The sequence below is a fragment of the Rhincodon typus genome, chromosome 2 (genome assembly GCF_021869965.1).
Source record: "Rhincodon typus isolate 14 chromosome 2, sRhiTyp1.1, whole genome shotgun sequence".
NCBI lineage: Eukaryota > Metazoa > Chordata > Chondrichthyes > Orectolobiformes > Rhincodontidae > Rhincodon > Rhincodon typus.
This window is the reverse complement of record NC_063333.1, coordinates 94,367,363-94,377,592: the sequence shown is the minus strand read 5'-3', so window position 1 is coordinate 94,377,592 and position 10,230 is coordinate 94,367,363. Positions and strand designations below refer to the sequence as shown.

Here is a 10,230-nt window from a genome sequence, read left to right as displayed (position 1 = left end):
CTACACCTTGTTATCTCTTAATAAAATTACAACGTAATTTCAAAACCAATCAAAAATGATCATGAGTACATTTGCGTTCTCAACAAAATACAATGATGCACATATTCCACACTTTCTTAACATCTTCAAGACTTGGATCAATGCATTTTAGTAGTGCTTATTTTGAAGAAAAATATACTTATATATACATAAAGTGTTATGATGATGTTATCTGAAAGATTATTTTTGTAATATCATTGGCTAGGCATTTTTCAAAAAAAAATTTTGATTTTGAACACAGGGAAATTATGCCTTTATTCTCTCTCTCTCTTTCTGTGAAACTTGTCTCATCAAAGTGTGAGTTTCAAACCACTGTAAGTTCTCATCTCTTAAGGAGTAGGTTTAATTGTCACCGTCTCCAAAAATAGATTTTAACCAGCTATAACCGATCCAGGAAGAAACCGCATACCAATGTGAATTCAGCTGCAAGCCAGTATTTTAGACAATTTGTGAAAAAGTATTTTTTTGTTTAACTGTAACTTGGCCAAAAGTACTTTTCAAGTGAGACTTTGCACAGTCTTATCATCACAGATCATCATTCTAGAATCCCTTCAGTGTGGAAACAGACCCTTCGGCCCAACAAGTCCACACCGACCCTCAGAGCATCCCACCCATTCCCATCCCCACATAACCCACCTAATCTACACATCCCTGAACACTACGGGCAATTTAGCATGGCCAATCCACCTAGCCTGCACATCTTTGGACTGTGGGAGGAAACTGGAGCCCCTCGAGGAAATCCATGCTGACACGTGGAGAACGTGCAAACTCCACACAGACAGTCACCCGAGGGTGGAATCAAACCTGGGTTCCAAGCCAGAGTGGAAGTAAGTGAGTGAGTGAGTGTGTGTGCACGTGTGTGTGTGCGTGCGTATGTGTAAGAAGGGTAATTAGATATTATTGCACATTTTGAACCATTTGTTGATATTTGTTTAAGTTTTTTTTTGCTGTGAGCTAGTTTTTTATTTGTTACTAATGGAGCCTTGGATGACTTATTTCTGATCATGATATATATACACTCTAAAATATAGTCAGTGATATTGTTTCCCTCTTAAATACAAACTTTTTGCAGTCAGAGAAGAGATAGAACGAAGAAACACAGACACAGACACGCACAAACACACACACAAACACAATGTACACAGACAGACACACAGAACATACACACACACAGACACAATGTACACACAGACACACAGAACATTCACACACATAAACATACATGCACACAGACACACAAAAATACAAATCACATGTTAGAACATGGAAACTGGCAAAGGCCATTATGCCCCTGGAGCTTTTCCAGCAATTCAATGAGATTGCACCTGATCTGTGATTGTAACCTTTTGATTTACAAAAATCTATCAATTTCAGTTTTGAAATAAACAATTTGTCCAGCATCAACTGTCATTTGTGGAAGCGAGTTCCAATCATCCACCAAGCTTTCCAGGTCGAGTTCCCTGATATAATTCAGAAAGGTTTGCACTAATTTTTAAATTTTGTCCCCAGCCCCAGACCCCCAATAAGGTGAGTAGAAAAGAATATTTCTTGGGATCAAATTATTCAGAAGACTTCTCAGAATTTCACACTTTATTGATTGCTTTGTTGTTGCAATAAGACTGTAATCTTTACACAACAGAACTATTTAACAATTATAGCTCAAAATAGCAAAGAAGTTACCTTGTAAATTATACACATTGCAACCACTACAATATAAAGAAGAGACAATTATATGTTCATAAAATGTTTCAGGTTTCAACTTTTTCCTTAATTACTATCGAATAGTTGAAATAGGAAGGCAGTTGCAGTGTTGTGAGGGCCTTTCCAGAGAGCATTTAAATTGCAAAATAAATTGCTGCATTTGAAAAGACTGCATTCCTAAGCTTATTAAACCCCAGTAATTGGTAACAGTTGCTGCACATTGTAATGCAAAGTCTCATTAATCAGCTTTTGAAAGCTTCAAAAGTCTTTTAATATTCTCTGAGACACTTGAAATTGTCAAACACTCAACAGTAAAACAGGGAACTCTGAAAATTAGCACGGTCTTAAAGATTCAAAGTGGCATCCGAAGTGTACCTAGGCGTTTCTGGTAATGACACGGGTCAGATGCCATCTTGGTAAGTGCGCCAGTGGTGTGCACTGACCGCCTGCTGGAGTATGCAGATCATGTAACTTCAAACCAGTGGTGCCATTCTGGAGCTCAAGGTTCCCACTAACACCTCCTAACCTTACACAGCTGAATACCTGCTCAGGAGCGGCAAGAAATCTTGCCAATGCTATTGGAAGAGATCATCAACGACTGCGAGCTTAGCTGGTGATTGATATCTACTTGCTGTTGCTGCAATTTTGCGAGTGTTTTGTGGTTTCGTTTAAAGAAATCCCCGGGCTGCAGTGTGGCACACGCTGTAGGACTTTGTCCAGGCACCAAAGGTTTTGCACACAACACTTGCTCTTAGCTATGCTGCAATAGTCATCATCCCCCTGGGATTATGGCATGAGTGGAAGAATGAACAGACGTGTCAGAGGTGAAAAGGGAAAGTTTCTTGAAGAAGGACAAGGTGCAAAGTACGAAAGACTTTCTACAGGGGGCCAGGAGCAGCAGCTGTGCTGAGGAAACAATGCTTCTACCTGAACTTTAGTTAGGAGCACAGTACCTTCGGTAAGGATGTGCTCACTGGAATGTGCCACCTCCTGCAGCTGCAACAGCAGCCTCACACAGCAGAATATAAGACAAGAGATAGTAGGAACTGCAGATGCTGGAGAATCCGAGACAACAAGGTGCAGGGCTGGATGAACACAGCAGGCCAAGCAGCATAAGACAACGCTGTCACCAACAGAGATGGTGATTGTGACCGTGAACACTGTGCATCAGCTTCCTTCTTGTCTGGAACTGAACGTATTTGGAACCTCTCCCAGTTTTCCAACCACTGCCTGATAAAGGCAGACCCTGAGAATTTGTATTGCGTATTCCATTCTTTCCTCCAGACAGAAGCAGGTAGAGTTAGCATTTAGAGATAATAAGAACTGCCGATGCTGGAGTCAGAGATAACACAGTGAGGAGCTGGAGGAACACAGCAGGCCAGGCAGCATCGGAGGAGCAGGAAAGTTGATGTTTCGGGTCAGGACGCTTCTTCAGAAATGGGGGAGGGGGAAGGGAGCTCAGAAATAAATAGAGAGGAGGGGTGGGGCTGGGGAAGGTAAGTGGGATGGTGATAGGTGAGTGCAGGTGGAGATTGGTCAGTGATGTGGGAGGAGCAGATAGGTGGGAGAGAAGATGGACAGGTCAAGGAGGCGGGGATGAGAGGGATGGTTGGTCACGGGATGAGGCCAGGGGTTGGGAGATTTTGAAACTAGTAAAGTCCACATTGAGACCATTGGGCATTTAGTATTTAGTTTTGAAAGGATTGCAGGCTGCTGGATGCTGCAGACGTGTGTTATTAGCTGCACACATGCTGGTTTTCAGGTGTCGCACGTCAGCTCTGAGATGCAACACATACAGCACAGAAACAGACCTTTTGGTCTAACCACTCCACGCCGACCATAATCCCAAACTAATCTGGTCCCACCTGTCTGCATTTGGCCCACATCCCTCCAAACATTTCTTATTCATGTACTTAGCAAAAGTCTTTTAAATGTTGTAACTGTACCCGCATCCACCACTTCCTCTGGAAGTTCATTCCACACATGTACCACTCTCTCTGTAAATAAGTTGCCCCTCACTTCCTTTTTAAATCTTTCTCCTTTCACCTTAAAAATATGCCCCCTAGTCTTGAAATCCCCCCCCCCCCCGGGAAAAGACATGTGCCATTCACATTATCCATACCATTTTGATTTTATAAACCTCTATGAGGTCACCCCCTCAACCTCCTACACTCCAGTGAAAATAGCCCCATCTTTTCCAGCCTCCCCCTATAACTCAAACCCTCAATTCCCAGTAACATCCTGTCAATGTTTTCTGAACCTTCCCCAGCTTAATAATATCCTCCTTAAAACAGAGAGATCAGAACTGGACACAGTACTCCAGAAGAGGCCTCACCAACGTCCTGTACAACAGTGACAGTCATAAGGCCTTATGCTGTGGCAGCCCTGTATGACTGTGGCTGGATCCCTGTATGAAACAAAAGGGTAAGCACTGGGTAACTAGGGCTGATGACTCCAGTACAAAATGCAAGTTCATGTGGGCAGCGTGCATGTAATAGACCTCCTCTTGCCACACAATGAGCATGGAGCATACTGCTAGCCTGTTAAAACAACACTTGAACAGTCACAATCATTCTGGTACAGTGTAGGTTCACGAGATTGGTCCACTATGAAGGAGGGATTTCCTATGGTGAGAGTCTGAACAAACTGTGTCTACATTCTCTGGAGTTTCAAGCACAGGAGGCGATCGCTCTCATTGAAACACATAAGCTCCTGGAGGGGCTTGATACAGTAAATGCTGAGTGATTGTGGCTGTGGAACCTAAATCTCCAGGGCACAGTTTCAGGATAAGAGGACGATCATTTCGGAATGAGATGAGGAATGACTTCACTCAAAAGGTTGTGAATTGTTGGATTCTTTGTCCCAGATGCTCCATTGCTTAATAAATTTATGGCTGGGAGAGAGAGAGAGAGATTCTCGCTCTCTCATGAATATGGGGAGCAGCTTGGAAAGTGGAGTTAAAGTCCAAGGTCAGTCATAATTGTAATGAATAGTGGAGCAGGGTCGTGGGTCCCTAGAGCATCCTCCTGTTTCTACAGTATCTCTTGGGTTCTAGTAGGGGATCCCTACGGTGCTTTGCAGAGCAGGTCTTAAGATTCACTGTACTCGCTGCATTCCTCTGTTCTGAGGGTATAGCTCTTGCCAACAGCCAGGCAGTAACTAGTTGAGAAGTGGCATAAAGTGGAGGGAAGAAGGTCACACAGGCCATGTTGGTGACTGACTAACTGACTGGTCTGACTGTGGTGTATGGTTAGTGGAGAGAGCTGCTGACTTTCAGTGCATTATGCAGCTGCATCCTTGAGCAGCTGGACCTGGAAGGCTCGACTTTAAAGTGCGTCATCAGCACAAAATAGAGTCATTGGCCGGCAAACGGTTTTCCATGGTTGGATCCAACGGCATGCGGGTGTAATTGGCCGCCACATTCATGTTGGAAAAGGATGGCCTGTTAGTTCAGAGCATTGCTCTGTTCAAAGCCGATGCCTCCTCCCTCCTCCATGTTACTTGCAGTCTTTCTGGCAGATCAATCAATACTCAATACTCCAAGCATTGCACTGTACATTAGCACTGACATGCCCATCTGAGTCCTCTGCAGCAGAATCCATGCCACCCTTCTGCAAGATACCCTTGCCCTCAGCCCTGGGTGCAGGCCACTCATGCCTGGTGTCTCACCACATGAAGACTGCACCTTGATGTTACTCTCTAAAGTATGAAGCAGTATCAGTACTTGAACGGATGGCTGCAGATGTGAAATCAAGTGACAGTCTTCCTTCTTCTTCACTGTCTATTTGTTCTTCCGCCTCTATCTGGCTACGTTTCAGCTTTAGTACAGAAAGGAGAAAGGTACAAGGTTAATGTTGTGAGGGGAGAGCAAGAGGTGTGTGCCTTCTGCAAACTGTAAATCAGGAGAGACTGAGGGATGAAAGGGAAAGAGGAACTAAGATAGAGGATTAGGTACAAGGATACAGTTTCAGCCCCTCTGCTGGTCACAGCTCAGCAATGGATGCTCCATTGATCATCACCGCCATGGAGTTAAGGACATATAGCTGTGCCTCCCCTGTCAGTTAGGGCCAACTACCTCCAGATTTGCACCACCTTGTCCTGTAACAAACATGAAGCTGTGTCACTGAGCATTATGTAATTTGTTTGGTGGATACAGTTTGACTCGCTGACAATGTCTGCAAGCTGCAAGGGCTGGGTGCAAAGCTTGCAGTTGCGCTAAGAGTGTGAGAGTAAGCTGAAGTGATGAATATTCAGTATGAATTGTGATTGATAGGCGGGTGAGAGGGATGTGATACATTTAGCAGCAAGACAGGCCAGTGGTACTCTTGGTGGAATTTGACATTTGAAGATACAGTTACTGAGCTTATTGTGAGCTGACGGAATTTCTTGCAGGATTGCATCCAGTTTCAGGTGGTTTGACGGACCTCTGTAGCCTCCTGCGACCAATATCTTCACAAAGTATGTGGAGAGAGAATGTAAGCACGTGCAGATAACATCTCTCCCTCTCTCTCCATTTCCTGCATCACGTCTTCCTGTGCAAAGTCACACAACTTTGGATCCAGCTTCCTGCTGAAATTATGGAGGGCTTCCCCTTTTAAATTAACTTTCCGAATGGGATCCAGCACTTGCCCTACTTACAAAGCCCGTCTCGTTTTAAGAGCGGCAGACTGGCTTTAAGGGGCGCAATTTTTCTTTACGGTGACATTATAGCTTGCAATAAATGTTTCTGTTTAGTTTCGAACCAAGGACCTATTAGATGTATAATACCCATTACACTACACAAACAAAGCACCTTTAAGTGACGCAGTCTAGCTTTAATTGGTGCTAGCCTCTTAGGGTGCGCAGCCACTCTTGGTGGACCCTTGGTGCTGCATTCATTTAAAACAGTTGTGGCCTGAAGTTTGAATTGGGAAAGTAAAGCATGGTGCAGAGTAATCCAACATTAAGAACATGCATCCATTTTTGGCCTCTGTCCAACTTTGTCCTCAGTCACTGTTAAAGAATTTTGTCAACCAGTAATTCACAGGAAAATCTCCCCTCATTTGTATGCCTGTGATCTCATTACATTTGTGGTGTATTTGAAAAAGTGAGTGAAGCGTGCAGATTGTAGCAGTGGTTTGGGATTCAGATCCACCTTTGGCCTGACACTACAAAATGTTGAACTGTGTATGAAGTTCTCTGGAGACAGCAGCTTTCTGCCAAGAAGGGCAATGACTCAAATTGACCAGAGAAGATATGGTTTATAACACAATCATTTGCCAACAATCTGGTGACCTACATTGAATTAAACCTTTTCTTTCCTCCTGCATATTCTTTTGTTCCTTGCTGGGAAAGTACATTACTGGCAACACAAACATTATCCAGCCTGTGACTGGTGACAGAATCTTTCCAAAGTGGGGATGTCTTGCATTAGCAGGAATTTTATTCCTTTCTCTCCAGCCAAAATCATGAATGATCTTTTAGTAAATCAAGGAAAATCTCCAAGGAGTCACGGAATTGTAAAATGACTATGGACGGAAACTTATAGGGGTCTGAGGGACGTGGGCTTTGGGGAGACTTGAGGCAGAATTGGTTGAGCCATCTGGAAAGGCCCATCTCAACATCTGGATCATCTCACTCCATCTTTTATGCTTCTCGCAAGCGGCAGAGTGAGTTTCTGTCTGGGCAAAGGCGAGTTGCCAACTAAAGGGGATTATTGCTTGTTAAGCACATTGTTAACAATCAACTTGCCTCGTTAATATTCAGCTTCCTTTCTTGCCAAACTCAGCAAATAACCTAGACATGGAGAAACCTCGACATGAAGGTCAGAGTAGGTGCCTGGCAAATTCAGCGTGCCACCTGCTCTGAACGACCTCCATGTTGTGCACACCCAAGCTGCAGCTCAGGGCACAACCCACTAACTCTATCCACAGGAACCCTCACCAATGGACACTGGAATCCAGCATTTGCCAATCACTCACCACCTTCGTGGCACCTCTCTGATCCTCTTGCAGGCTGCCTATGAAGTACAGACATACTTTGCAGGGCCCACCAGCAACTAGTGTTGAAATTTGGCAGCAGGGGCTCCTTTTGCACATGGACAGTGAACCACCTTATGAATTGGAGCAGGTTGTGTCTCAGGGTGGCTCGCTTTGTGCTTGCTCACTGAGCATCCCTGCCTTGACTTGTTACAGCAGTTATCACATCAGCATTTCAGCCAGTGCCATAGGGTATCTGCACTCCTGTACTGAGGTGTGCGTTAGAGCAGATACCAGCTGTTTATGTGATAAATACATTGCTCATTGTTTCAACCAAATGGGCAGGTTGGAAATTGGTGGCAGCTAGTCTCTCAGTCCAGTCAAACAGGGGCTGCAGTTGCTCAGCGGTCCCAGAACCATCAGTCATTAGTACCATTCACACTTGCAGTCAGGGTATCTATCAGAATACGGTCCGGGAAGTGGACAATGCTGGATCTTGTAAGGTCAACACCAGCAGTTAGGTGAATCACATACGTTCAGTTAGGGAGCTACAAATACAACAGTCAGGGGCCTGCTCAGTCAGGTTCAGGGACTGCTTGAAGTCAGTCAGAGGGAGGGCGGTGGGGAGGAGTGCTGTAGGGGCTGCAGGTTGGGAGGAACCATTGCCAAAAGAGATGGGGACTTTGACACTGGGAAGTGTTTTTTTTTAACTCATTGACAAAATATGGACATCACTGGGCCACGCCAGCATTTATAGCCCATCCCAAATTACCCAAAAGGCAGTGAAGTGTCAACTATACTGCTGTGGGTCTGGAGTTTCATGCAGACCAGAACAAGTGAGGACAACATTTCCTTCCCCAAAGGGCATTGGTAAAGGAGACAGGTTTTTAGGACCATTGATAATGGTTTCAATGTTTGACACTGGATTCCAGAGTGTTATTAATGAATAAGCCATGGCAGGATGTGAACCCAGATCCTCAGTACATCACCCATGTTTCTGGATTAATAGTATAGCAATAATACCACTCAGCTATCATCTCCACCAAGTCCAATGTTTCAGAGTTATGAATGTGAGCTTCTTTAATAAAAAAAAACAGCCAGTTGTACAACTGATTAAAGGTCCTCAAAATGATATATCTACATTAAGGACTCTACATTTACCTCGCTTTTACAAAATGGCCCAGATGTCGCCTGTATGGGTTGTATAGTGGTCTGCCCTGTTCGTTAGACTTGTTTGTGCTTACCCTCAAAGAGTTTGTAAATGCAGGCTATTTGTAACTCGCATGGTAGCTCTTCCTCGCAACAAGATGAAGTTGTAATTGCATATAGATAGTAGTGTATGTTGTTCGGGAAGTGTCGTTATTCAGCAAATTCTGCATAATTATTATTTGGGCAACTACTGAACTGGCAATCACTGCTTGTCCAGATAATAGCATTTTACATAAACTTCTGAGTCAACCTTTGGCCGTGTAAAACTATGAATAGATGCACAAAAGCTTCACGACTAAAACAGTCTTGATATTTTTAACAAAAAAAGCAGTTGGACTCCCTGCTATCCCACTATAGTCATTGAAAACCTAATAAAATTATATTTGGGTTAAATACACACCACTGGAGAATTTGTGACACAAAACTATGAGAAGAATTTCCAGCAGTTGGCATCAATAAACGCCCACAGAGCAGAATATAAAAGCAATCTTGGGTCACCCTCCTGTTATACTGGGTTTAATAAATGAAACAGCAGGTCCAAATGCCGGTGTACCTCATATTGATTAAAAAAATCCCAATTTATTTCAAATTCATCTGTTAGCCTTAGCCATTCAAACAATTGGAGTGATTATGAGTCTGGGTATCCCTTGGTAACGGCATTCTTCTGCAGTACAGCAAAAATGAGAAGTTAAAACTAAGAAACAAAACAAAATTCAACAGCTGTCAATCAAAAATGGCTTTGAAGTCTTGTTCTGCACTAAGCCAACAATGTTTCTTTCAGAAGAGATCAACAAATTTCTATTCCATTTGATTTTCAAATATTTAAACAGAAACTGAAAAAGAAACAAAGATTGGATTAAAGGAGAGAGAAAAAAGGTAGACAGGAGAAGTAAGGATAATTTTTGAAAATGGTACCATTTTACATTTTTTTAAATGTCCAACATGAAAATCTGAAGGAAAGAATGAGGCTCTAAGCACTTAATTAATTTTCAGTGCCAGAAGAAACTGGCTCTGACGTGGTTAACACTTATTACGTAGCCTAAAGGGGACATAGACTGAAATGGACAAAATCTGATGCCCTGTTGTATGTTTATTTCCTAATATCTTGCTAATACAGCTGTTCAAACTTTTACTAGCACTTTTTAATGGAGAGTTAGACAATGCAAAGCTATTGGATCAGCATTGCAACTCTGACAGCAAATTTTGAAATTCAGCTTTTTTCTATCAGCTGTCCAGTGCCTGAAATTGCTGCACCAAGTACATTTTGTAATTAACCTCTCCATTACATCAATAGCAATTCTTCCTCAAGAATAGGAAGTTATAC

At 43.1% G+C, this 10,230-nt stretch overlaps 1 protein-coding gene across 3 annotated transcripts in view; it reads right to left on the bottom strand.

Annotated features, from left to right (window-relative positions):
• rbms3 (RNA binding motif, single stranded interacting protein) overlaps nt 1–10,230 on the bottom strand; it is a 1,299,340-nt gene that overhangs the window by 183,366 nt on the left and 1,105,744 nt on the right. The window lies entirely within an intron of this gene.